At 35.8% G+C, this 18,517-nt stretch overlaps 1 protein-coding gene across 25 annotated transcripts in view; it reads right to left on the bottom strand.

Moving 5' to 3' along the window:
- The window catches only part of Nrxn1 (neurexin 1), a 1,082,053-nt gene that overhangs the window by 974,628 nt on the left and 88,908 nt on the right, over positions 1-18,517 (bottom strand). The window lies entirely within an intron of this gene.

Below are 18,517 nucleotides of genomic sequence, written 5' to 3'. Positions count from 1 at the left end.
AGATCAAATTTTATTAGAAATGACAGTTTGCTATAATTTACTAAGATGCTGTTGAAAATATGACGACTAGAAAAAGTGCCCATTGCAAAAGAAGTCCATTAAACTAGACTTGCTGTGGTTAGGCTAGAGCTTACATTTAGCAAACATTTCCTTCTCTTTTCATTTACCTATATGATATTAATATATTTCACATTACTAAGGATATGTTTTCATACATGTACATCTATGCATAAGCACAATACAACATGTATATATTTGTAATATATGTAATTTTATATAAACCCATTTAAGAGTACAGAGCTTAAACTGGTTAATGCTAACTGAGCAATTCTAGACTGAGACATGGGAGTTGGGAGAAAGGACTGAAATGGAAGGGAAGGCATTCTTACAGACGCAGGGCAAAAACAAGGTTTTAATACTTGCTTATTAAACATTTTACCTGTTAATTATATGGACTGAAATTCTCATCTGATCCTTAGATTTTATATTTGTTTAATTAACTTTACATTATGCATGGAAATTTGAACTAAAACAGCTTAAAAACTAAAGAAACATGCCTGTAGTAATCAGAGGATGAAACTGAGTATAAATGCACCATTAACAATTACAAGTTTAAGTGCTATTTTTCCATTGGATGAAGGAAACCATGAATTTAGAATCGTGATTTTGTTTGAATGATAGGACTAGAGACTGAAATATGCAGGTGCAATAACTCATTTCCGTAGCAAAAGACACCTGATTAGAGGGGACACAACATTTTAGGCAACACTTGGTTGGTTTGAATCTATTATTATTGAAGAAATATTTTTTTAAAAAATTCAAGTATTTGGTAGGTTTTTAAATTTTTTTTTTGGTTTATATTTTACTCAATAAGCTGAGTTCATTTCTTATCAATAGAAATTCTGACAAGAAAGTCACACAAATATTTAAGTATGTTTGCTGCATTATCCTGGAAATATATAAATAACCATAATGTCTATGATATCCATTAGTTTATATCTACCTGCTTCTGGAAACTTTTTTTTTGCTTAAGGTATTTTTTCAATGATTATTCGATATTAACATTAAATAAAACTTTCAATTCTGAGGAGAATTAATTCCTCTGATCTTATTGAATTGCTGTAAGGAAAAGAAGAAAAAAAGCAGAAAATGACTTAGGTAAGGATGCTGCAGCCGTAAGGTTAAGGTCATTGGCTCCATCCACATACGATGGTTTTCTTGCACTGTTAGGAGAGGAAAAGGCCCTGACATTCAGGTTTTCTTTGTTCTTACTCAGATTGGGAATATGCTTAACTGAGGCGCCTCTGCTGTGTAAATTCAAGTCAGGACCAATGTGCAACCATCCTGATCTGTGTATGTCCAGGAAATATATTTCAGAATATTTGAGTTTTCCAAAGAGCTAAAATATTGGAGTAAAATATAAGGGGATATATCAGTTTCATTAGAAACATGCTGAAGAGAGTTGGCTTCAATCAGACTTGTCTTAAGTTTCTGTAATTTTCAAAGTTAATGACAGGGAAACACACACGTACATGTGCACACACACACACACACACACACACACACACACACACATACCCCCTCCCCCTCCCACCCACACACTGAACAAACAAACCAAAAAGAAAAGAAAACAGAATCCCAATCTTCTCCTTCCTCCTTTCATTCTACACTACACTCTGGTGTCCATTTGCTGACTATGGTAGTTAAAACTTGCTGACCCAAGGCTAGCCCATGCTTTACTTCACTCGGTGGTTGCAACTTTAACTTAAGGTACTCAACCCATCATGAGACATTCTTTCCTCTAGTTTTCTGGCCTGTTCTTACATGAACCATTGGGTGCTTAGTTGGAATAAATGTTTTTTTTTTTTTTCTCTCCAGCTTCAGCGAGTGTATGTGTACTGTGTTGCAAACAAAGGCTATTAGAGTTCTGAGCAGTGCCAGGGACGAACTGCGTTTCCACATGCCTTAGTGTACAGGGATGTCAGCTTAATGTGTAGTAGGAAGGGACCCACTTGGCCTTACCTGTAGACTTTGTCAAAGGAGGATATATCTCTTACATAAAAACCCTGGCTTTGGAACTCACAAGAAAACCCACAGAATCAGCTAACCTGGACTCATAGGAACTCACAGAGACTGAACCGACAACTAGGGAGCATGCATAGGACTGACCTAGGCCCTATGTATATATTTGACGTTTGTGTAGCTTGGTCTTATTGAGGGACTCCTAACAGTGGGAACAGGGACTTCCTCTGAGTCTCCTGTGCTGACTTTCAGGTCCCTATTCCTCATACTAAGTTACCTTGCCCAGCCTTAATGTAAGGCGAGGTGTTTAGTCTTCCTACAACTTGACATAGCATGTTTTGTAGAGATCCATGGGAGGCCTGCCCTTTTCTGAATAGAAATGAAGGAGGAGGGGGGTGTTGGAGAATGGGGAGGAGGAACTGGGAAGAGAGAAAAGAGAGGAAACTGCAGTCAGGATGTAAAAGAAAAGAAGGAATGGAAGGAAAAAGGGAGGGAGAGAGAGGGAGGGAGAAAAGGAAAGGAAAAAGGAAGAAAGAAAGGAGGGAGGAGGGAAGGAATGATGGAAGGAGGGAAGAAAACAACCCTGACTTCTTTGTTTTGCAGACATAAAGCAGGTCTCTCAGCAATCAATTCCACTGTTATTACTGTGTCACTTAATAAAATCTTGCTTTTGTATTCCCTACCTATATAAAAGTCAGGAATCCAAACCTGCAAAAAAAAAAAAAAATTCCTTTTCGTTCCTTTAAAATATGCTTTCCCCAGCAAATGGGCACCAGATACTGAGGTGTCAAGCATGCCAGGAAGGATAGCTTATGTGCTGGCATAACAGAAGTAACAGACCACTACACTGTGTCCCTTTAAGTTATTACAGGATTGAGCTATAGAAACTTGTTTCTTTTGCTCCTAGCTTGTAAGAACATTAAGGACGGTAGAAGAAACTATCATGACGGCAACTAGAATTTGCTTTTAATGTAGTTTTAAGATCTCAGTTGGGCAGCCCCATGGGGAACTAAATGAAAGATGAACACCCGGCATCTCAGCCTTCATTTGGTGTCTGTCACCTTTATTTTTGGTCTGATCCCATTCCTACTTGGGTCTACCTGCCTGACATATGTCATCAATCGATGCTGATGTCACACAGGAAAGTTTCTATCCTAAATCTCAGCACCTTGGATTCCAAGAGGAGCACGGTCTTTAGAAGAAATTTCTCCCACCCTCTTCCCTCACCGCACACATACCCAAGCACAGGCAATTTTCCACGAAGTTGAAACTGCACTCTAAACTTAAAGTCGTCACCATGCAGAAACCAGAGGGTTTCCACGTGTGATGGTAATGATTAGCAATTTATGGAAGCACCTTGAGAGACTGGAGTTGAGGTAATCATGGAGCTTAATGGGATCATAAATTGACAAGGACTGCATAATTATGCAGACCCGTTGTTCTCTAGTGAATCCAATGATCATGTCAACATTCCTAAAATGGGCTTGGAGACATTATATCATTTTATACCTTCTTCTGCCCTCTGTTTTTGACCAAAACTGGTCTCTAATTGACCCAATGATGGAGCTGGTGAGGTTACTCTATTTAGACATCTGGGGCTCTAACTCATGACTTAAAAAATCTCATTACAGTTTCTGCACTTGATCCTAGAAAAATAATAATGAATAAGAAAATGAATATATTTGTTTCAATAACCTCAAACTCACCACCGCATCAGAAACTGAATCATTCTGAGTAAACAAAGTTTAGAATAAAAAGCCACAAGTATCATCTTTTGGTATATTCAATCAGTGTGTTGAAAACTACGAGGGTCCTCATCTAAATGTTCAATGGAGGTCAGGTTGTACATCACTGCAGACCTTAAGATTTGATCAACAAAGCTACCAGGAACCACTTAGACATATTCTCTACTGTGTACTTTGGTTTCCTTTTCTTTCAGTTGTCTGTGACTGGCTCTCTTCAATGTCCTTAACTTCCTTTCTCTTCCATCCAAGCTGGCACTATTACAGGTAACTTGACACACAGATGCAGTACTGGTGCTCGCGATAGCAAGAGGCAGGAACAAAACTACAGTTCTATGTCCTAGTCCATTCAGTGTTGCCGGAACATTGATACTCTTATTTTCTAGCTCCTCGTATTACTTCTTCAAACTCTATCCCTTACCGCAGGAACTGAATGCCAGGATGGAAGGGTCTGGTTTCCATGGTAGCACAGGATGGAGCTTTGTTTGGCCTTTATTTTTTCCCTTAGTATTGGCAGTGAAAGCCTTTATAAAACCTCAATAGTCTGAGGATACTTCAAGGACTAGGGAATGGAGGGAATCACTGAAACTGGATTTATGCAGCATTCAGCCTGAGGAAGAGAAACACTGGCCAGAGAAAAAGAAGGTTAAAACAGAAAATAAAGCATAAAGGTCCATTATGGACACTAACAAGAGGAAAGAAACAGCTCTGGGCAAGAATCGAGCCAATTACAAAGCATTTTTTAAACAGATGGCCACAGCTCCTGTTCCAAAATGACCAAAAGGGGATTCCAAGGTTCTCTCACTAGCCTGCTCCATCCTGATCCGGTGCATGAGTGCACACAATTGAAGTTGAGCCAGTGGACGTTTTTCTGCCTAGGAATGAAAGGGGAGCTACTTCTAGACCAAGTGCAGCAGGAGAGAGACGATCTTGGTATTTCTGCGACATTTTAGAAATTAAAAAGCTCTGGGTAATTAATTCAAAATGATCTATCTCGGTGTTGGCACTCAGAGAAAGTAATGAGAAGAAAGAGGGGTGAGGATAAGGACAACAGAAGGAGGAGGGGACTGAAGTCTGTTTTGGTACTGAAACTGTTTGAGGGATCTACAAGAACTTAGCAATCATTGGTCAACCTATTATAAAACACATTCAAAGATCCCTATATTATGATGTGATTTCTTTACATAAGAGGCCAACACAAGTATTTTTGAAAATTATTTTACTTTTGGTTACGATTTACAGAGAGGTTTTCAGCTCAATATTTCTATATTCATCTTAGAGTTGAACTTAGGAAAGAGATTTTGCATGGAATGGTGACGAACACAGTCTATGGTGCACCTGTTTTTCAGCCATTAGCCACACCGTGATTCTTCCCTTAGTAATAAGCACTTTCTCATACGGGATTGATAGATAGCATTGAGCAGAGTGTTTCCTGGGAACTTCCCTGAACTAAGCCACCATGCTATGAAATTTTCCAAAGAAAGCTCTATCAGATGAACAGTTTCTACCCTTCTGAGAGTTTGAAGTCAGAATATTTAGAAAGCCTAACCAAAAGTTCTGGGATCAGAGTGGGAGATGATTTTGAATGTTCCTGTCCATGTTTCTGAGTGCTCTTGGGATTGAATTACTCAGTATGGCTTTGTCTATAAACAAATGAATAGCAGTCTTCTGCCCTGTGTGTTTGTAGTGGAGAACACTGTACAGTTATCCCAATCTTTGCATTGTTGATCTAGAAAACAAATTTCACTAAAGGAGGCCGACCCTCCTTTTTCTAAAAGACACCTCGAACATATCAGTGATGAACAGTTTTTTGTTGTTGCTATTCTTATTCACAAACCATTATCCTAGACATTTTGAAACAAACCTTAAAATGCTACTTGTCTATGCTTGGTTTTCTTAGAACAGTCCAAAACACATTTGTTTAATTTTTCTAAGAAAAAACAAAAGACTTTTGTGCTGAAATTCTGAGAACTTTGCATAAAACATGACTAAACTATATTATAAAAAGAAATCTAAATTTAGTGCTCAACAAATCAAATTTACATGTGTTATATAAAAACAATGATGTTTATATAATATGACTGACTTACCAATTAAATATTTTATATGTGCCGAAAATCAGAACTTATTACAAAATAAGGAGGGTTTCAAGTTGTTATTTTAAATTCCATAGCAGTGTTACACATTTATTAAATACTTTAGAAGAAAATGCACTAAATAATAATAGGACTTTTTAAACCCTCAGAGGTTTTCATTGTTCTCTTTGATTCATGTGCAAAATTCAAGACAGTTGCAACTTCTAGGATTTATGGCTAATGACAAAATTTGGTTGAAAACACTGAAAATCATGGAAATGTATTTGTTTTTTGTGTGTGGATAAGTTAACTAGGCCAGACTTAAAATTTCCCAGAAACTCTCAATTTAGACTAAAATATTGGTAATAAAACAACAAATCCTTAATAATATTTTTCAGTGTAGATTATTTACATAGGTAATAAAAAGGGTGTGAATGGCTCACCCAGTCCACAGAAATTAAAATCATTTAGACTATGATGACTTGAGGTTTAAACATATGAAATCACTGTTGAGGTAGGGCTCCTACCTGTGTTTACCCCCAGGTATTCCAATCTCTGGAAATTAAACACGGAGTATTTTTCAAATACTTCGCTGTCATTAAAACTTAAAGGAAACCATGCATTTCATTCACAGATGAAAATATTTTCCTTCCTTTGAAAAACATCTGAAATAAAGGTTATCTTCATTCAACAGTAAGTATTTGGTCATTGATCTTATCCAGTATAAACTTATCATATGAGGACCACTTTGATAGTTCAAAAATGCACATCTGCTAGAACAATACTTCACATATCTGATGTATAGTAAATCTCATAGGGATTGGGCATGAAGGAAATAAAAATTAAGTACCAAACAAATTTCAGGTTTTTCAAAGATATTTTAGAATCTAAACTGAAAGGAAAATAGTTGGTTCACAATATAACCAGTTTGACGTGTGTGGAGAAGTCACACATGTAGTTTGGGAAGTAACCTCTAACAATTAATTAACTGACAAGAGTGTTTTCCCAAGTGTAAGAGAGTTGCACAGGCCTATGCCTGTTGGCTTACTGATGTAAGTTCCTCAATTAGCGTATTCCTAAAATGTTAGGCTTGTTTAAACAAACATATATGAATATAAGTGAAGAATTCATTTGTGACCATGTAAAACATCTTAGAACATTTACTCCATCCTTCAAAGTAGAAAGCAGTTTGATCCATTCTTTAAGTAACATAGTAGAAAGGTCATATAAAGGTTATTTTTTATATTGTACAAACTGATCTACCGTGTCAGGAAAAAACCTGCATATTTTGGACACAGCTTTGAGACTGAAAATTTAACTTATCACACGTTTATTCAACAGCTTATATTTCTTTAAAATGCTTGGCAGAACTATTATATAATAATGACTTCAATTAAGAAAAAGAACTTCCTTTTGATTTCCAGGTTTGTAAGACTTTTAGAAGTCAACTTTGATAAGCAGAACAAGAACAACAGCAAGAACTGCTAGCAAACATCAGAATGCTCTCAGCTGTCGTCACACTGACCTGTAGGTCCAAGATACAATGTGGGCTGCACATTTCATTAGAAAACTCGAAACTTGCTTTTTTAATTAAACTTTTTTTTTTCTGTTAGAAATGTTGGCAAGACTAAATGAAGAAACTATAGTAATTACATTTACATTATTAGTGGTAACACATCTACCTTTAACACATTGAAAATATTCTATTAATGATAGGCAATAAATAAACTGCAGACTTTCTTATATATCTGATTCAATTTTTAATGCTTGTACAAATAGGAAGAGAGATCAAGTCAAGTATGCTCAGTTCTTGGTTCTCAGAGGCCTGATCCTGTTATGTATTTGTAGCTAAGGATGGAAATAAACTCTCATCCTGTTTCATCCTTCCAAGTGCTCAGGTTGTGTGATGTCACAATGGCAGGAGTAGCATTCCCCTAGCTTCATGATTCAACAGAGAATCCAGCGAAGATTGCATTTCAATTAGAATTAAATAACAGCAGTAACGGGGCTACAGTTGTTGTAGCCAAATTCTACATGATTGGCAGCTGTATGATCACTCGTTATCAGAATGAACAGCACAGATTATATTTCTGCCATCTCAGAAAAATGCTATGGGAGTACTAATGGGAGTTAATAGGACCCTAAAAAGGTCTCTGACAATATCTAATGATAGCAAGCTGTATGTGATTTTTATTTCTGTTCATTAAAGAGCATAATTTAAATTCATACTAATATTCTAAAAGAAAATTTAAATTTAGATTGGATGTGGTTATTGAATTTGTGCAACATAGAGAGCTATACAATATTTTCACTTTAATTTCAAGATAATGAAAATAATTGAAAAACAACCCAATAAAATTTTATTGTAATAATTTTAAATGTTTGACTAATTCAAACAATGAAAAGTTATTACCTTTAATCATCAGTCTTTTCTTTAACTATTGTGACATCATATCCTAAATACATTTTGTTTGTTAAAAAATTCAATTTAGCAATGTAGTATTTTTTTACCCATTATTGCTGCTCATCTTCTCTAGTATTCCACTGGGTGTCATTAAACATTACTGCCTTTAAGTTTCAATATATGACAATATTTAAGGAATAGTGGGCTAATAACAATATATTTTTAGAACAGGTTAAACATACACTCCATCCCATTCTTTCACAATGAATTTTCTTGTAAAAAATAACTGAAAGCCCCCCTTTCTAATCAAACAAGCATCCTGTTCAGCATTAGACTGTAGAAAAAGGAATGACATGGACAAAGCATCAGTCTTTTTTGGAGGACTGCAATGCAGCAGACACAGAAAGCCATGGCAAAAACAGTGTGAACGCAAAGTTCACTCCACTCTGTAAGAGGCTGAGCCGGCTAAGGAGCTATTCTGTGGAAACAAATGCATCTAATGAGTAATGGACAAACACAGAATATTGGAAGGGAAAATGTGTACTGGCGAGTGGCAAAAAGGCAAAGTGGCAAAATTGGTCAGGAGATAAACTGACAGACTAATTATGATCACATGAAGAATTAGTAAAATAGGCCTAGTAAGATTGCTTGACTCACAAACTGCTTCTAATACAAACATGAAAAAGTGAGTTCAGGTTTCTGATAACCTCATAGAAAGCTGGCATTGTGTGTGCATCTGTAGGTTCTGAGCTGGGGATAAAATCAAGCAGATCCTAGGGGCTTGCTGGTCAACTAACTGCACCAATTGGTGGGCCTCAGGTTTGATGTGAAAGTCTATGCCTAGCGGTAAGTGAGCAGAGGCAGAGTGATAGAGCAAGCGACTCAACATCAAATTCTGGCCTTCACAGGTACGGGAATAGGTGAGCACACCCTCAGATATTCATAAACCATACACAACACTCCCACACAACCTCACCCTCAAAAACAGGCACAGCACAAACACCGCACACACACACACACACACACACACACACACACACACACACACACAAGTAAAATAAACATTCAAGTTTAGGTAGACCTGCCAAATCTATGTTTAGATTACTGCCATTAAATGCTAATCACTAGTTACCAAAAAGTGCCCTTTTTATGTTGATGGCTTCAGATTTCCACTGTTACACAGTAATGTAGGAAGCAATGTCAAAATGGAAATAAAAAATATATTTATTGTCTCAAGTACCTACAGAGAAACATTTGATCAAGTATTACAAGCACATGAGCTACAGCCTGGTATATAAAATAAGTACTGATTGATATAATAAGATCAAATGACACTAAAATCATCTGCCTAAGTCCTACACCATGACATTAGAATGGCTTGACAGAGATTATACAATAATACCAGATATTTCTTTTAGTCCAAAGAAGAAAATACATGTTGGAGGCCAAAGTTAGTATTCTATTTCAATTCTATTTTACATCTTATAAATCAAGCATAGCTTAACTGAATGCAAAATAATTAATAAGCCTTAGTAGATCAACTTAATTGTAGTAGGAGCTGTGGGCTTGCTTTTCGTCAACAACACACAAACTGTATTCATTTAAACACTGCTTGGTCCATTAGCTCTAGCCCTTACTGGCTAATTCTGATATCCCAATCAACCCAGCTCTAATAAACTGTGTAGCACCGGTCTTACCGGGAAAGATTCAGTATGTCTGACCTGGCGGCTTGCTTCAACGCATGTGTCTGCCTGGGAGAGGGGAGCATGGCCTCTGAGCTCACTTCCTCTTCCTCCCAGCATTCTGTTCTGTTTACTCCTCCCACCTATGTTTTAATCTATCAGGGCCAAGCAGTTTCTTTATTGCTTAACTAATGAAATCAACAGATTGATATATGACACTCCCACATCATTTAATTACTTCAATAGATTTCTTATATTATTATAGCAGAAAAAAAGGTTTATTGTGTAGGGTTTGTATTAAATAATAGCTATGGGAAACAGGGTATTGTAGTAGGGCCTCACTGCTTAGGCAATGGGCCTCTTAGCTGAAGTAAACTCTGTTTAACACAGAAGTGTTTTGATGAGGAGAACAAAGTAAGAGAAGAAAAGTCTCTGTTTTTTTGAAATACCACATGAACAGCTTTGATGTCAATCCTATAACAGCGTGTAAGTTGTTTTGGGCTGACTAACAAAAGGACAGATCCAATCACCTGAAATGTCTCTATTAATCAAAGACAAAAAGGTGAAATTTGCAAACATTTGAAAACATAAGTATAGCACAAGGCAACAGAGATTACAATAAATAGTCAAAATCAAGACACTACAACATATCTCTAAGTAACACAAAATCTTGGCAGAGTCTATCAGGTCCTGAATCTACACAGTTTTTTAAGGCGTTTTATGAGCATTCCTGTAATGGGGTTTGGAAAGAATAAGAGGATGGAATTAAAGGAAATCTAGAGTCTGCTACTACATAGGTTTAAAGAGTCTGGATGCCTTAAAAAAATAATGTTTACTATTTGGCCCATTTGCCAAATGTTTAAAGTACTCTATACACTCACTGTGTAGAAGGAGCAGCAGGCTGCGTTCCTGCCACCCGGCTCCTGGCTGCCCAGCTAGCTCAGTTGGTAGAACATGAGACTCTTAATCTCAGGGTCGTGGGTTCGAGCCCCACGTTGGGCGCCATTTGTAGAAGGAGCATCAGGCTGCTTTCCTGCCACCCGGCTCCCAGCCGCCTGGCTAGCTTATGCCCCAAAATAATAACACAGAAACTGTATTCCTTTAAAACACTGCTTGGCCCATTAGCTCTAGTCTCTTACTGGATAACTCTCATATCTTGTTTTAACCCATATCTAATCATCTGTGTAGCACCACGAGGTGGTGTCTTACCAGGGAGATTCTAGTGTACATCCATCGTGGGCTGGAGCTTCATCGTGTCTGACCAGAGAGGAGAGGCATGGCATCTGGCTCACTTCCCTTCTTCCCAGCATTCTGTTCTGTCTACTCCACCTACCTAATTTTCTGACCTATCAGACCAAGCAGTTTTCTTTATTGATTAACCAATGAAACAACAGATTGACAAATGACCTTCCCATATCAATTGTGGTCCACCAACAGTGTATAAAACCACTCATTTAATAGTAGCAAATCCTAAGGCACTGTATATTGCAGTAATACCCATTTAATGATGTTGGCCATGATATGATAATATTATAATTAATGCTTTCTTATTTAAACTGCACATTCAAGTACCTTTATTAATACATATGTGTGTATAAATGTATATGTGTATGTATATACAAATATACACACATATATATGTTACTTTATACATGTTTTTACTGCCTTATTAATTACTGTTTTAATTTCCAAGTTTCTATGAATCTAACTAACTCTGGGTTAGGGATGAGGAGGTTTCTTTTCACAGACAGGATTTCTTTGCCATTATGAATCTTTTTAAATTAGCCTTAGATTAGTAGTTTTTAACATGTTGGTCATTACCCTTTTGAGGGTAGGACAACCCTTTCATAGCAGTCACCTAAGGTCATAAGCAAATAAAGATATTTTTATTTGCTTTTTTATAGCAATTTTCATATTGCTACTGATTCATAACAGTAGCAAACTTACAGTTATAAAGCAACAATGAAAATAATTTTATGGTTGGGGGTCACCATAACATGGGGAACTGCATTAAAGGATCACAGCAATGGGAAGGTTGAAAACCACTGGTCTTAGATAAATAAGGCAATTTAACCATTAGAAATATTTTTGGAGGAAGAAGAATGAACAGGATTCTGGTATCCATTCCATTCAAGCTATTAAGAAGTTCTGGAGTCATCAGCTGGGTATGTTTTTGGGTTGTTATTGCTAATGGAAGGCTGGTGGTGAAGCTGTGATACAGAAAATACCTATTAACTCAGGAATACTACCTAATGTAATCTCACTTAATTAATAAACTGACATAATAATTGTCACATTAGTAGAAAGAAATCATTAAGGTCCAAAGTCACAAAAAACCATTTTATTCATTTCTTTATAAACATTTTAGCACAATCACATGATAAATATGAGAGATTAAATGAAATACTAAGTGCCAGAGTTGGGTACTCTGATCCTCAATCCTGTGTTTTTTTCCTCTAAATTCCTGCTACTCAGCATATTCCCAATTAGTCACATAAGCCCTAGAAGTTTCTAATTTCTAAGTGTATCTTCGGGAAGAAATTCTTTCAAACTAAAAGAAACATAAAATAACCGAGTCAGAATTATGGATTAATTTGCAATTACCAGAAAAATATGGATAGCATTTACTCAGAGGTATCACATCGCTTCTGGTATATTTAGAAACATAAAACAAATTTTTAATCAAACAAAATTATTTTGATAAAAATCCAAATAAAAAATTTTGCATCATTTTAATGTATCTTGTCATTTATTGACTACAATGATATGTGGGTCAGATGGATACCAAAGCCCAAACACAGTTAGATTCCAACAGGTTTTCACCTATCTAACAATTTGCCTTTTTAGATTTGAAAAGCCAGAAAGCTACTTAAAATGGAATTCTTTATATCTTGAGTTAACCAGCTAAACTTATGTTTCATCTTATTTAATTAATACAATATCCAATACATAGATATTAAATATAAACATTACACCCAATTAATATGATTAAAGCGGATATTTTGCATATGCACATGACATATATTTAGGTATTAAACATATTACATTTAGTGATACTACTCTGGCCCAAAGCACGAAGGTATCCTGGGTCCATGCAGATGGATGATGATTATGGTTATTGTTGGTCTGTGGTTAAGTCCTCCACACAGAGTTAACTGGATCATCCATGAGCAGAGTCACAGTTGTCAATTATGTTGTTCAGTGACTTATAATTTACTTAACTGATTCTTGCTTAGACTATACAGCAGTGTAATGAGGTTTCCCCTACCTGATACTTATTTTTATTTATGGTTTCTTGAATTCTGAGTGTCCTTCTTATAATCAATAAGCATAAGACACAATCATATTTAAAAATTTAGAGTTTTAGAATTCTAAAGCTGGAATGAGAATCAAAGGCACAGCTATGCAGCACAGCATCCCTTTGGTCTCAGGGTTGCACCTCTGAACAGAACTCCTGGAAGCAAATTGCTTAGAGAGGGGCCATCAGGGAGCTACTGTCTCTCCTCCCTAACAGGGTAGAAATTCAAGCAAGGCTAGAATTTTTATTTTCTTTTCACATGAAATTTGGATTAAAAACTGGAATCCTGACTTTCTTGTCAACAAATACTCAAAAAAATAAGGGGTTGAAGGCTAAGAATTAAACAACCACTCAAAATATTTACAATATTCAGACTCCCACCCCACAATGTTTTAAAAGGACATGTATTTTGCCTACCTCAAATGGAGATAGAATTTATATGTAATTTCATTTACATATGTAAATGAATGTGGTCCAGTGTTCTGTTACTAATTTATGTCACAAGCAAGCAGGACCTCTGAGAACACTAATATGCCTCCTTCTAGAACCAGAGTTATCCTACAGAAGCTGCTGTCACAAAGAAAATGGTTTATAAAATTAGGACTGAAGCAGGACCCTCTCTGTTTGCATTAGAACCCCAACAAGAAAATATCCACACACCTCAGTAAGAAGAACTGGAAGCAACCATTTCTCATTGTGATTTCAATGTTCCTCTCTGTAAACTGGGAGATAATCACGTGCCATTTACTGGATAATTATAAACAACTAAGACTCATAAACTGCATATAATAGTTGCCTAGGTATTTCTCTAATCCTGTTAACTAGTTTTCTGTGATGGAAAAAGGGTAAAACTACTTAAGTGAAATTCAATTTTAGTCTTAATACATTAAAGAATTTTCTTACCCTATACAGTGCTTCTATCTAGCCAAAGGAAACTGTATACTGAATAACACTGAGAGTTTGAATGCCAACTGATTTCGAAAACGGTGCAGTATAATTAGGAAATTCATGAGTCAAATTCCTGTTTATGCCTGTAATGTAATGGCTAAACATTTGTTTGTTTTCTATAAGAAGGACTTGATTAAAGTCTCCAGCCAAAATAATTAAATAACCCTGTGCTTGAATGATGCCAGCTTGGCTACCGCTGCAGTGTGCTAAACCCATAATTAAGGCACAGGAATGTGTATAAATTAACAAGCCAGTGACATTTACACTAAGAGTACAAAGCATGCTTCTCCTAGGAAAAATGTTCTCAATGACTCTGTGACTCTATCACACATGCAGTGCAATGTAAACAATTGAATATCTACACACAATGTTTAGATCAGGCTCTGATCTACATGATGACATCACAAAGTTTCCTAGAAAGGGTCAGTTAGGGTTTTAAGGTTCTCAAGAACTGTAGTGGTCTCTTTTGCAAGTATTCAGCTGTGTCACTGAAGTGTGAGAGAAGCCATAGAAAATATACAAATACGCAAGATTGCGTTCCAGGAGAGCTAGTTTTCCTAACCCTGAGCCTCAGCTTGGCAGCCTCCGACCAGGTTTCTAATTCTTCAGCACTACAGTGTATTGTCTTAGAGAAAACAATACCAATTCATACATGAGAAAGAGCAAGGTAGTATAAAATGCAGTGCAGTCGATATAAACATTTGCCAAGTGTCAAAGCCTAAATTTCTCTGTTTCTACATAGTTTATGAGGAAGATCACAGTAGGGACAATTTTGCATATGTTTGGATGAGATAAAGTAAATTGAAAATTTGAAACCTTTTGGGAAGAAAATGTATAAATGTACTCGCGAGGTGTCAAAAATATGACTTATCACTTACTGCACATTTCAATGTATATTTTCAAACTCCTGAAAGTCACACTTACTCAGAGACAAACAAAGAGGACACACTGTGCAAAATCACTGAGACCTGATTGAATGAAGTCCAGATATTAAAAAGACTGAATACAGAGAAACCTGTGGAACTGACAACCTAAAACACACTTTTTCAAGTGAGTCCCAGAGTGTATTAGTCACAAAGATGCTTGTCAAGAAGTCCCTGACCACAAGTTTGGAGAGGCTGCACAGGACACCTGAAGCATGAATGACACTAGGAGCATGAATATGAAAGGACATTTGTTGAGAGCTCTTGACAGATTAGTTTGGAACACTTACACCCTCTTCCACTGACTCACAGTGCATCATTATGACTGAAGATGACAAGATGACACTAAGAAGCAGAATCCCTTTGTGCAGCTCAGTGATTCTCAAATTTATTTTGTAAGCAAGGTCTAACAACATAATTCCCTAGAACCAAACTCAGAAAAGTTGCAATATGGATTATTGTATTATTCTATTTTTTGATCCTAGATACACGGAAAAATAACATCAGTATTACCTTTAACAACGAAAGAGTGGAGACACTCGTTTAACTTCTAACTTATATTCTAATTGCTTATAATTATGTTACATTTTTTATTTATAAACAAATGTATAGTAACTAACGAAATTCCTAAACTGACTTAACCAACATTACATTTATGCTCACCCATAAGTATTCCTGAAGTCATAGATAGTTCTGAATTGGAAAATGCAGCTTGCAAAAGAACTGCATATCTAATCACTGTTGTGGACATATGTTCCCTCTTTGAGGTACTACAAATAGCAGCCCTGGTTTCTGGCAAAAGTTACTAGACACTGACTACCTGAAGCAATATTAGTCATTAATTCTCTGAGGTATTCTTTATTTGAATCTAGAAGTCTCTTCTAACACAAAGACACATGTTTTGACTAATGAGATTGAAAATCAGAAGTTGAATATTCAAATATTGACTTCTAAAATTAAGAATATAAATTAACCAAAAGTCAGGAAATATTTAGAGAATAAGAAGAGTCCTTTTACTAACATCTAGAAATTAGGAATAATCCCAGCATATATTAAGCATTCAACATATTTACAAATGTGAGTGAATATATTTTAAAAATGAGTTAAAGACACCTATCAACCATCTTGATACAATACTTCAAAATAACTTTTATGAGTTAATTTTATAATATAATATTAGCATAAGTATCTAACCATTCAAGCATACAGAAAATTTATTTCAATTATTCATTTTACCACCATAACATCTGTTTGTTCATGCACAGTGATAGAGGCCTCAGCTACTTTAAACAGGACAGCATATGATGGTCATTCATGTTGGGCAGACACTGGGCAGGATAAAGGGTTGTAGTAGTAATTAAGATTAGATTGTAGAAGATATTATATTACTCAAGTCATTTTTAAATATCCATCAATAAAAACCAAACATCATGGGATTCCTTTATACCTTAATTGAACCACCTTCCATTAAATGCTAAGGAGAAAGTCAAAATGCAAATCACGATAAAATCAATGGCACTTCCTCAACTCCTAGTAAAATATACAAGCGTCAAATATACTCAACGATGTTTTTCTCAAGTTAGTGAAAAGAAAAAAAATATTATTTTCATCACTCTGTCATTTCAAAAACATATATAATCCACAAAGTATTGACTTCTTTCATTCAGTGATATAACTAGCCTACTTTTTCATACCTCTATAAATTATGAAACATTGGTTTCTGAAATTTAAAGATGGCTAAAAATTATTTTCTTATAGTGCTGGCAGATTCTGCAATACATAGATTTCAAAGTGAACCTTTAGGGGTGTGCTTTTTAGACAAAGTCATAGATATCTGTGACTCCCAGGAAGCTCCCAGGTACTCCCAAGATGCTTTGTTGTGCCTACTTTCTCGAACCCATGTGTTTTAGTGTTTGACGTTAACAACTGTTTGGTTTTCATGTAATTCTTCTGTTAAGGAAAAATCAATAAACTCTGTTGTGACTGTTTAAAGAAATTCCAAATTTGAAAAAAATTAGATATGATTTATCCATATCTTATATACAGTGATCACTGGTAATTTGTAAATGTCCTTTTAGAGAAATCCAGCAAGATAAGACATTGAATGAACAACAAAAAAAACCACTTTGATATGATTGCAATTTAAACTATTAAAATATATAACAATTTTAACTCTTGTAATAAATCTTAACAGATGTATAATAAGAATAATGTAAAAATACTTCAAAAACTGATCAGGAAATAACATGAGATTAAAATTCAAGATATTAATATGTACGTTAATATCTGCCAGATGTGTTTGCTCATTTGAGGGTTACTTGGTGGTTCTGTGTCTATAGTAATTCATCTCAGGACTTTAGAAGGGAGGAACACGCAGGGTTCTGAGCATTCAGAGAACACTGTACACAGGCTACCCTGTGTCTTTCATGCTCAATGATGGTAGTAAGCATTCAAAACATTATGAGACTCAGAGTAGCCACGAATCACACATCTCTCCTTCGGGCAGCCCAGTTCCTTTCTGTCTGCTCTACATAGTCCAGGTACCAAACTGCACTGAAGTTAATTTGGAGTTCAACTTAATAAGAATGAGCAGATAATTTGCAAGTAAATATAATGAAAAGGCAGTCCCCCTGGAGAGTTCCCAGAACACTAAGGGAGTCTTCTCAAGATGCATTTCCACAAATTGGGTATGGCATGCCCACCAATTTTAGTTCTGTTGTTCATGAACACCAAACAAACTAAATACAGCATCACAGAAAGGCATTGGCTCTGCTTTCTATGTAGTTTAAGTAATAACTGCAAAGAATTAATCTAGAGTTCATTTTAATATGCAAATTTTCATTAGGATTATACTAACAGAAATTGAGTAAAAACACCTGAAAACGGCTATTTTAGCTAGCCCATTTGATTTACTGAAATTATAAATAAATTAATTTTTACTACACATTTCTTTTCAATAGTAGCACTTGTGGCTCAGAGGGAAAATTACTATATTGAAACAAACAATAATGAACAGAAGGATTTAATCAGACAAAGAGAATGCAAGTGTGCTTGGTTGCAAATGTGTCTAATTTAGCCACTTACCTTTCATTTCAATTCTGATGCTTCCAAGAGGCAGAAAATGACACCAAGAAACAGACTGGACTGAACAGTTTACACATACTCATACTGAAGCATAGCCTTTAAAAACATCATCATTAATACAATTAGCAAAAAGAAACCGAGGAGCGTGAACAGCAGAGATGGCCATAACTCTGATTTGTTTTCCCCACTTTGTTTCAAAAAGAATGCACCCCTTTCTCTTTCCCTTCTTCTTGGCAAGATCCAGACATCTTGCAACTCTTTAGAGAAGGCTGCATAATAAAGTTTTTTTCCCCACACAGACCTTCATTTTCCTACAAGTTTCTCACTGTTTCTGCAAGT

This window comes from Microtus oregoni, unplaced genomic scaffold, assembly GCF_018167655.1.
Source record: "Microtus oregoni isolate MIOR12 unplaced genomic scaffold, Mior012 000034F_ref0000314, whole genome shotgun sequence".
Classification (NCBI taxonomy): Eukaryota; Metazoa; Chordata; class Mammalia; order Rodentia; family Cricetidae; genus Microtus; species Microtus oregoni.
This window is presented reverse-complemented; position numbering and strand designations above follow the sequence as displayed.